We start from the raw sequence: 10,484 nt of genomic DNA, 5'->3' as shown, positions 1-10,484 counted from the left end.
CATTACCATGCCATAATGTTTTCTAATAAAACCTAAATACATATTTTTTTGTAACATTAATCTCGTCATCCGACGTATCACTCCCGCCGGTCTTGCCGTGGTGGGAACTCCCCCATTCTGGACGAGTCCACACTGAAGTCGTCTCCAACTATTGACTTTCGGTAAATAATGCGTCAGGGCTCCTCCAACCTCAGTCGGTCACTGACCTCAGGCAAGCGAGCATGTGTCGCTCATGCCTCCACAGTCCCGTCATATCTAACTCTTGTATCTCTCTGGACCGAGATAAGTACTCTCACTATCTTACACTGTAGTACAATCTAACGGGATCTTGCCGCAGAAAATGACTGTGGGGACACTTGCCAACTGGTGCTCCAAAATGGCGCTACTCTTGGTCGTCCACCAAAATCCTCTTGGAGTGTCTGTAAATGCTTCTCACAGTCCCAGCTTCAGTACACGAAGTCGCCTGCAGGTTTCACACACAAACACCTGCTCAATTTCCTCCACTCAAAGGATATATCACGACCATCATATAGGCTTCGGGCCGCCCCTAAATTATCCATTTATCGATCCTTCAATCTATCCCTTTGTGCATTTACGCATCCAACTACAAATCCACCGATCCATTCATTGATCTTACGGGAGACACCCCCTCCCCGCTCAGCTCGTTGTTGCCGTGAGGGGGGCTTAGTGGGCGGCTGCCGAAGTGTGATGCTCCTTGGGACAGTCCTCTGTCCTTTTCTGGTCTTGTGCTCCTGCTGCCGTCCTCTCCAATTATGCTGAGCACCTTTTTCCTTTTCCTTCTGTTTCGTTTTTCTCCCCCCTCTTCTCCTATCTGCTTGCCGTTTCCTGCCGACCTTTTGCTTGTTCTGGTTCTTCCCTTGGACTTCTTCTATTTTGACGCCCGGGTGCTTGAGAAGGCATACTCTTGCACCCATAGAACTGTAGTACCCGACGTCGAGAGCGAAGGGAACCTTTTATTGTCAATCCCCCTTTCGTCACTGAACCAGATCTCGACGGACTGTCGGTTCTTAAGGTGGCGTTTGTGGGGCGTATACTCACGACGCACCCCTAGGAGGCCCCGGCATGATCGGCGATAGCTTCTTGTTGGATGTCCTGCCTCTAATTGTGGCTCCATGGTGGGTGTGGGGGCACATTCGTGAATGAATATTCCTTTTCGTAATGATAACCCCTATTTCGACTGTTTCTGGTTTACCTTCTTGCTCGGGGTGGGCGACCAAGCCCCCGAGTCGGTCCGTGTTGGAAGACCAGGCTCTGTAGCCTCTGCTGCATTGGGCCCCGACCTTGCTCCTCCTTTGGCCTCTCTGATTCCTTCCCCTGGCTCCCCTCCCTCCTCTGTGGTTGGGTCGAGCCCCAAGCCCCCATTGGTGACTACCTCGTCCCCTGGCGCGGCTCCATCTCTAGTTGTAACTACTGCACCTTTTAACCCCTCTCTTTCTGGGGGTTCTCACCGCCGTCCTCGTCACGGCCGCCCTCGCTCGATTCCTTCCAGTTCTGCTACCTATCAAGCCTTGTTTGGTCCCGCTTCGTGGGCCAAATATTTTGATCTCCTCCCTCTTGATTCTGCGCCTCTTGACGATTTCTCCCTCCATCGACATCTCGTCGATTCCATGGATGCCTCCATTACTTTCAACCCCACTCGTCTCGGTACACATGTCATTGCTGCTGCTCCTTAGGATGCTGCTTCCCGCTTGGCTGCCTTATCCTGCCTTGGCGAGACCCCTGTTCGGGTCTCGAAGAACGCTCGGTTGAATGCCAGTGTTGGCACAATTTTGCTCCCGCCCCATGTTTCGACCGGTGTTCGGGACCTGCGCGACAGCCACGACGATATTCGACATATCCTTGCTGCCCAGGGCCATTCTATTCTCCAGGTGGACACGTTTACTCGTCCCCCTCGTGGTAGTCGCTGTCAACCCCTCCTGGTTGTGAAGATTACCTTTGATGGTAGGACCCTTCCACCTTCTGTCATTCTTGCTGGTGCCAGGTGCTCTGTCCAGGAGTACATTCCTTCTCCTCGGCTCTGTAACAAGTGCTGGAGGTTTGGGCATAGTGCCCTCCGCTGCTCTGGGACTGTCTCTCTCTGTCCTTTGTGTGGGAGTGAAGGTCACTCTAAGTCGGAGTGCACTTCTCCCCAGGCTCGTTGCCTCAACTGCGGTGAGGCCCATCCTACCTTCTCCCGTGCGTGTGTCCATTACAAGCTTGAGGCAGCCGTCCTCAACTTGAAGCACCGGGAGCGTTTCTTTTCCTGAGGCGAGACGCCAGGTTCGCCGACTCCCGCCTTGTGCTAATATCTCTTATGCTCGCGTGTTGCGCTCTTCCTCTCCTCGTCCTTCCCACCTTCCTCAGACTCTCAACCGTTCGTTTCCGGGCCTTGGACCCTGATACGCCCACTGCCCCCTCCTCTGTTCCTTTGGGTTCTCTCCCGAAGGATCCACCTCCTGGTCCTCTGTCTGGGGTTCCCCTTCTTTCTACCTGGTCTGTCTTGTCTCCTGTCTCTTCTTCCTCGTCTCCCTCCGTTCCTCCTTCCCCTCCGTCTCTTGACTCTCCCCGCCGCCTGTCGGTGCGGGCTGATGGTCATCGCTCTCCAAACGGCCGTCATGTGTGCTCTTGTTCAGCTTCTCCTGTTGAGACGCTAGAATCCGTTGCCCAGTACGTGGTTGCTGGGACACCAGTCTCTTTAAGTCAGAAGCATAAGCCTGGCTCCTCTCCTTCCTCCTCCCCGGCGGGTAAGAAGGTTTCGCTTTCTTCCTCGGCCCCTACTTCTGCCTCTCTCGCTCCTTCCCCTCCCATTTCGGTGGTTGCGCCCCCTGTTCCTGCTATGGAGGTTTCTTTAGCCCCCGCTTCCCTCTCGGTTGCTGCCCTTGCTGAGGTGCGCTTCCCTCTTTCTGCCCCCCCCCCCCCCTTTTCCAGCTGCTGTCCTTGACTGCTCCCCTCCGTTGTCTCCTCCTTTTCCTCCTCCAAACCCCGCTCGCCCACCTCGGGTCTGTTCTCCCGCCTCCTTCCCTCCATCTTTGCTCAGTTTACCCATGCCCACTAACCCTGACTTTGCTGACCCTGATCCCGACCCTGATATTCTTTAACGTGCTCTGTTGCTCTTTCGCCTTTGTTTCTTCCTTGTTCTCTGTTTTTGTCCTTTCTCTTCTCGTCGATGTCTATTCTTCATTGGAACGTTCGAGGTTATTACGCCAATTTCCTCGAACTCCAGCTTCTGATTTCGCGGTTTTCACCCCTTTGTGTCTGTCTCCAAGAGCCGATGCTTGGTGCTCGTCCTGGTCGTTTTCGTGGCTCTTCCTTTCTCCCCCCCCCCCCCAAGCCATTGCTGGGGCTTCTAATTCTAATGCTCTCTTGATCCGTGCTGATGTTCCCTTTTGCTCCTTTTACTTTTTCTTTCGCCTCTCCATTGTTCTGCTGCTCGTATCTTTGTTGGGAAATGGTACACAGTTTGTTCCATTTCTCCCCCCAAGTGTCCCGCTTTCTCTTCCTGATTTGAAACACCACCTTGACTCCTTGCCAGAGCCTGTGCTCCTGCTTGGTGACTTCAATTGTCGTCATTCTCTTTGGGGTGACATTCTGACGAATACCCGGGGTTGCCGCCTTGAGCCGTTTCTCCTCTCTTCTTCCCTGTCTCTTCTGAATTCTGGTGAGCCCACTCATTTGGACTCTCGGACTCGCACCCTTTCTTGTCTTGATCTTTCTCTCTGCTCTTCTTCTCTTTACTTAGATTTCACGTGGCAGGTTCTTGATGACCTCCATGGAAGTGATCATTTCCCCATCCTTGTTTCCTTTTTCTCTTTTCGCCCTTTACTCTCTTTCCCTAGGTGGCAGTTTGCTAAGGCGGACTGGACCCTATTTACCCTCAGTGCTGCTCTCTCTGACCTCTCCCTTCTGCCTCTCTCTTGCGTTTTCCTCCTTTTTCATGACAATCTTCAACGCTGCCCTCCGCTCTATTCCTCGCTCTTCCTCTCGGGGTCCACGAAAGTGCGTTCCCTGGTGGAATGCGGACTGTGCTGGGGCTGTTCACTGTAAGCGTGCAGCCTGGAAGAGGCACCGCCGTAGGCAGACGACCGATTCTTTTCTTTTCTTTTCTTTCGGAAAGCGAGTGCTGTGGCCCATAGGACCAACCGTATGGCTAAACGTGAATGTTGGGCATCTTATGTCTCGACAATTACGTCCAAAACTCCTCTGCCCCAGATCTGGAACCGTATCTGCAAGATAGCGGGTAAGTTCGTTCCTGATGTTTCACCGGTCCTTCACCTCCATGATACTCTTGTGGCGGACCCGTTGCAGGTCGCTTCCATACTTGGTTCCCACTTTTCTTCTGTTAGCTCTGGTCTTCATCTTCCCCAATCTTTCCTTCTTCGTAAACCTGTCCTTGAGTCTCGTCCTTTAGATTTCTGCACTCGTCTTCAGCTTCCCTATAATGATCCCTTCTCTCTCTCACTGAACTTCGTTCTGCCCTGGCCCTCTGCGGTTCTAAGGCGGCGGGCCCCGATGGTATTCATTATGACATGCTTCGCCATCTCCCTCCATGCACGTCTCGGTATTTACTGAGTCTGTATAATCGGATCTGGGAGTCGTCGTCAGTCCCTGAGGACTGGCTCGATGCCGTTGTCCTCCCTGTTCGCAAACCGGGGTCTCTGGGTACTTTCCCTAAGGACTTTCGCCCTATTGCCCTCACAAGTTGTGTCTGCAAACTCTTTGAACATATGGTTAACGTTCGTCTGATGTGGTTCCTGGAACACCATCACCACCTCTCCCCTTCTCAAATTGGTTTCCGCAAGTGCCGCAGCGCGACAGATGTCCTGGTGAACTTGGTCTATATTCGTACTGCTTTTGCTGCGAGGACCTCCGTTGTTGCCGTCCTTTTTGACCTGGAAAAGGCTTAAGACACCACTTGGCGGTATCATATTCTATCTCAACTTCATTATTTTGGCCTTCGTGGTCATCTCCCTCTCTCTCCGCAGCTTCCTCTCTCGTCGTTCCTTTCGGGTGCGCCTTGGTACTGCTCTCTCTGCCTCTTTTCAGCAATACGAAGGTGTACCCCAGGGTAGTGTTCTGAGCACTACTCTTTTTCTGGTTGCCCTCAATGGTCTTCTTTCCTCTCTTCCTTCAGGTGTCTTCTCCGCTCTGTCGATGATCTTACCCTTTACTGTCAGGGTGATGATTCGCCTCTCCTTCAGCGCCGGCTTCAACTTGCAATTGATGCCGTGTCATCTTGAGCCACCGATCATGGCTTCAAGTTCTCTACTTCTAAAACTTGTGCCATGACTTTTACTCGGAAACGGGTCGTTCTTCGTCCCTCTTTGTCACTTTATGGTCATCCCCTCGAGTACAAAGATTCCACGAAGCTTTTGGGGTTATTCCTTGACACTCGTTTGTCTTGGTCTCCTCATATCTCTTACCTCCGTGTTGAGTGCTCTAAGGCTCTTACCGTCCTTCGGGTCTTGTCCCATACTTCTTGGGGGGCAGATAGGCGCACTCTCCTTGCTTTACATTCCTCTCTCGTCCTGTCTAAGCTCGATTATGGTTGCCCTGCTTATTCGTCTGCTTCTCCTTCTACTCTTCGCCGTCTTGATGCTTTGCACCATACTGGGTTGCGCCTCAGTTCTGGTGCCTTTCGTTCGACTCCCGTCCATAGCTTGTATGTTGACACTGGCTTCCTGTCTCTCCAAAACCGCCGTGATCGCTACTGTCTTCGCTATCTTGCGCGGTCCTTACAACATCCTTCCTCTCGCCTCTGTCGTGCTTTAACTTTTACCCCTCCTGCGGTTCCTGTTCCTCTTCACCACCTCCCTCTTTCTGTCCGGTTATCTCGCCTACAGGCCTCTTTCCGTTCGTATTTCTAATGTTTCTCCTCGTGTTCCTTCTTTGCCCCCGTGGAGAGTCCCTCTTTCGCGGTTTTGTACATCTTTGACCCGTATCACTAAAGCTTTTACCCCTCCTACGGTTTTAAAACGCCTTTTCCTCGAGCACTTTTCTTCTCACTCCCGCTCCGTTTCTGTCTTCACTGATGGGTCTAAGTCTGCGGACGGTGTTGGCTACTCTGTTGTTTTTCCTGATCACACTTATGTGTCACTTAACTCCGGAGACTAGCATCTTTACAGCGGAGCTTTATGCTATTCTGTATGCTCTTCTTCTCCTGCTTTCTCGTTGTCAGTCTTCCTTTGTAGTTGTTGTTGACTCGTAGTGCCCTCCTGGCTCTCGGGTCCTTTAATCCGGTTCATCCAGTAGTTGTCGAGATCCAGCATTGGCTGTTTCTTGTTCACAGTAAATTTGTCGGTTGAGTTTTGTTGGGTTCCCAGCCATATTGGTGTGTCTTTAAATGAGCGTGTGGATGCTGCCGCCAAGGAAGCTGTCCGCTCTTGTCCCATCTCTCGTAAAGGTATTCAGTATTCAGACTTTTACCCGGTTATCGATTCCTCCGTCCTTACCCGTTGGCAGGCTCCTTGGTTGTCTGTTACTGGTAACAAACTACGTACCCTTAAATGTTGTGTTTCTTCGTGGCCGTCCTCCTTCCACCGTAACCGGCGTTGGGAAACGGCTCTGGCGAGGTTGCGTATTGGTCATACTCGCTTAACCCATGGTCACTTGATGGAGCGCCGCCCTGCTCCTTATTGTCCTAGTTGCATTGTCCCTCTTACGGTCGTGCATGTTCTTCTTGAATGTCCTGACTTCCAGGACGAGCGTGTGTCTTGCTTTCCGACCGCCCCTCGCGGTCACCTGTCCCTCAATAGAATTCTTGGTGACTTGGATACTTTTGATATCGTTCGCCTTGTGCGTTTTTGTTCTCGTATTGGCATCCTTGGTGATATTTAGCGCCCTCTGATTATTTTGCGCATTTGATGTGCTACATAGCCTTCCCGGTTTGGTGCCTTCTTTTGATAATTACTTACTTACGGGAGACGTCTCCCGTCACGCAGGGTGCAGTTGCACCTCCACAGATCTCCAGTATCAGCTCTTGATACTGGTAATGGCTCCAAAGGGCCACCAATTACGGGCTATTCATGCCCGTGCCACCTTTTGGGTGGCTTAATCTTCATCAATCAATCAATCATTGATCTATCAACAATCTATCCACCACTCTCCCTTCTCTCAGGAAATATATTACGAATCACTTAAACAACTGTCTAAGAAATTAAATTATGATAAACATCTGCTAATTTGAACATCAACATGCTAATTTCATACTTAACTAATTGAAAACTATTAAAATTGTTGTTTATATCTTCGAATATTTCTTATCGCATTTAGGCTGGTGAGGACAGGCCTAAGTAATGTCTGTCCCGTTCCTTAGACCATTCCTCCTGAAAATTTGAGTGAGGCTAGCACTCCATCTTTGGTCTGATATCCTCTCTTATGGTCATAAGACTCGTACCAGAAACTGTTGAGGGCCACAAGGTTTCAACACTACAAACCAGACATCACGGGGTTGATCTTGTCGAGGCTTTTAAAATAATGAACAATTTTAAGGATGTTGATCCACACAACTAATTGAGAAGGTCACATCTCCTGTGCCAAGCGAGTACGAAGGGCACACCATAGTCCGTGCTGCTTGGAACTTTTTCCCAGTAGCAGAGTCTAAAACGACATAAGGTCAGCTGTAACACAAACGAGAACCAACGGTTTCAAGCTCGACAAGACTAAATGTAGGACAGAAAACAGGAGATGCATTTTCATCCGAAGTATTATAAACCCATAAAACCGCTTACCCGCCGAAGCCGTAGATGCCAAAATACGGCTGAATTTCAAAATCCAACTTGATAAAAACATAGAGAAACCTTTGGCAAGCAGCCGGCTTCCTGTTCTCGTAGAGGCCACAAGTGACCCTCGGATACATTAAGGTAAATAAAATAAACGTGGAAGGTCATGGTGGTGTGAAAGAGGTGGTGGTGTGAAATGTAAATCCTGGCCGGGGAGGATTTACTGGGCGCAAATCCTTAACTGTAGCCTCTGTTTAACGCAACAGTAAAATGTGTACTTGGATGAAAAAACGATTCTTCGCGGCGGGGATCGTATTCCAGGGACCTGCCCGAAACGCTACGCGTACTAGTGGCTGTACAAGAATGTAACAACTCTTGTATATATCTTAAAAAAAAAAAAAAAAAAAAAAGTACAGATGCCAGGGATAGGTGTGAAAAGGCCTAACTAAGACTACTGTTTTTCCTTGTATATCGTGATATATTGCAATATTCAAATGGGTACACCCGCCACAGGTCAGTTAAATTTAACTACAATGTGTTGACCAAATCACACACTAGAAGGTGAAGGGATGATTACGTTTCGGTTCGTCCTGGACCATTCCCAACTAGAAGAGACATTCTCAAGTCATTCTCATTCTCAAGTCGACAGTCGACTTGAGAATGGTCCAGGACGAACCGAAACGTCGTCGTCTTTTCACCTTCTAGTGTGTGGTCTGGTCAACTTACTTCAGCCACGTTATTGTGACTCACCGCCTGCAAACTACAATGTATTTCATTTATAATAGAGCGCGTGGGACTCTACACGATGGAGGTGTCCAGCAATATTGAACTGTCCGTGATGACTCCTGACGACTTCGAGGAGACTATAACCCTCCTGAGGGAACAGTACTGCTGCAGGAACCCTCTGGTAAGACGTGCCTCCGTCGCCCCTCACAACTCTTAGTGTTGTATTCTAACCTTAATTAAGGCGTTATTATTTTGATCTGTAATGCAATTAATGTTAGACTAGTATGTTTATTGAGACAAAATAAAATACATCTCTAAGGGATAGTTGCTTATGCTATTTCTACCCTCCTGTAACGCAATATTTTGATAGCTGAGCAGAATACCAAGAAGAGATTAGAGTTTATTGGTGATTATCTTTTGTAGGTAATAATTATCATATTTATCATATACGCAGGACTAGTGGTTATCTTACCTCCACCGTAATTTGTATGACATTTTCAGATGACTGAATTACAATCTGTGTGCAACCTTTTGGTTATATTGACGGGAAGTAAGTACTCGCCTATTTGTGCTTGCGGGGGCTTAGGCTCTTTGGTCCCGCCTCAAGGCAGCGTCTGGGATGCTTTCAGACTTAGGTTCGAATCCTCGACACGGCCCTTGTGGATTTGTTCTTACCCCCACCCTCGTTGCCCTTGCTTCATCCACCCTCCCTTCGCCTTGACCTTACCTCGGTTAGGGAGAGGGTGGGGGGGGGGAGGGGGTAAGGGGTGGTGAGGTTCCCTCGCCTCCCCCCCTTTAACCATGGTAGGTGGTGGTTTCTCGCTCGCCCTTACCCCGGTCGGCCGAGCTGACAGCACGCTGGACTTGTGATCCTGTGTTCCTGGGTTCGATCCCAGGCGCCGGCGAGAAACAATGGGCAGAGTTTTTCACCCTATGCCCCTGTTACCTAAGCAGTAAATAGGTACCTGGGAATATACCTTTGAGTCAGCTGTCACGGGCTGCTTCCTGGGGGTGGAGGCCTGATCGAGGACCGGGCCGCGGGGACACTAAAGCCCCGAAATCATCTCAAAAGATAACCTCAAGAAGATACCCCCCCCCCCATCCCCCTTACTCGGGTAGAAGGGTGGTAGGCATACCAGTAGGCTGGTATGCCTACCAGTCTATTGTAACACTGCACAAGTGTAATATAAATTATCAACGTTACACTTACAAAAACCCGTTACCTTGCTGGTACACTTACACTTACGCAATATTCATGTACAGAGCAGGGCGCTTGGAGTGAAAGAATGGGAAACGAACCGAGAGCGGCTGACCACACTCATCAGGAAGTGTTTGGCGTCAGGTCTGTCAGTCGGCGCACGGGACAAGACGTCTCAAACACTCCTTGGAATCTTCCTCAATTTACCACAAGATGTGGACGAAACCTCGGAGGACGACGACGTTGAGACGGTAAGCATATACATGTATATAAGAGTGGATATTCCCCTTAATACTGTAATGAGGTAATATAAATTATATGTGTAAAAGTGTGTGTTTGTGCGAGGCTGGAGGAGAGGCGCCTGCTGCTAGACTCATTAAACTTTGTAGTATTAGTGGTTGATGATCCAACCCTCAACACAAGATGGCGACAACAACGTTTCGGTCCGTCCTGGACCATTATCAAGTCGACAATCGACTTGATAATGGTCCTGGACGGATCGAAACGTCGTCGAAACTTCATCTTCTGAAGAGTGGTTTGATCATGTCTTCAGCCACGTTATTGTGACTCATCGTCTGCAGTATTAGTGGTTATTTTATCGGTAGTGTCATAGTCGGCGGCGTTCTGAGGCCCCCATGAAGCAGGACACGGCTCCAGTGACCCTCCTTCACCAAGTTTGTGGGTGGGAAATGTTCAGCGCAGAGTCTTATGTATTTTAGCATTAGTTTAAATAATAGTGAATTAAGATACTGATTTTTATGACATGTTCAGATGACTGAATTACAGTCTGTGTGCAACCTTTTGGTTACATTGACAGAAGTACTCGCCTAGTTGTGCTTGCG

The 10,484-nt window shown here is 49.6% G+C and overlaps 1 protein-coding gene across 4 annotated transcripts in view; it reads left to right on the top strand.

Moving 5' to 3' along the window:
- Positions 1 to 9,888, top strand: part of LOC123767765 (uncharacterized) — a 67,377-nt gene extending 57,489 nt beyond the window's left edge. For all 4 annotated transcript variants that reach the window (XR_011225687.1, XR_011225686.1, XR_011225684.1 and 1 more), the window contains 2 exons: positions 8,504 to 8,625; positions 9,708 to 9,888. The gene's annotated coding sequence lies outside the window, so the exon portion shown is untranslated. The remainder of the gene's footprint in view (positions 1 to 8,503; positions 8,626 to 9,707) is intronic.
- The last annotated feature ends 596 nt before the right edge of the window (positions 9,889 to 10,484 follow it).

Source organism: Procambarus clarkii, chromosome 8, assembly GCF_040958095.1.
Source record: "Procambarus clarkii isolate CNS0578487 chromosome 8, FALCON_Pclarkii_2.0, whole genome shotgun sequence".
In the NCBI taxonomy this organism is placed as follows: domain Eukaryota; kingdom Metazoa; phylum Arthropoda; class Malacostraca; order Decapoda; family Cambaridae; genus Procambarus; species Procambarus clarkii.
The sequence above is the reverse complement of the archived record's forward strand: the minus strand, read 5'-3'. Positions and strand labels throughout refer to the sequence as shown.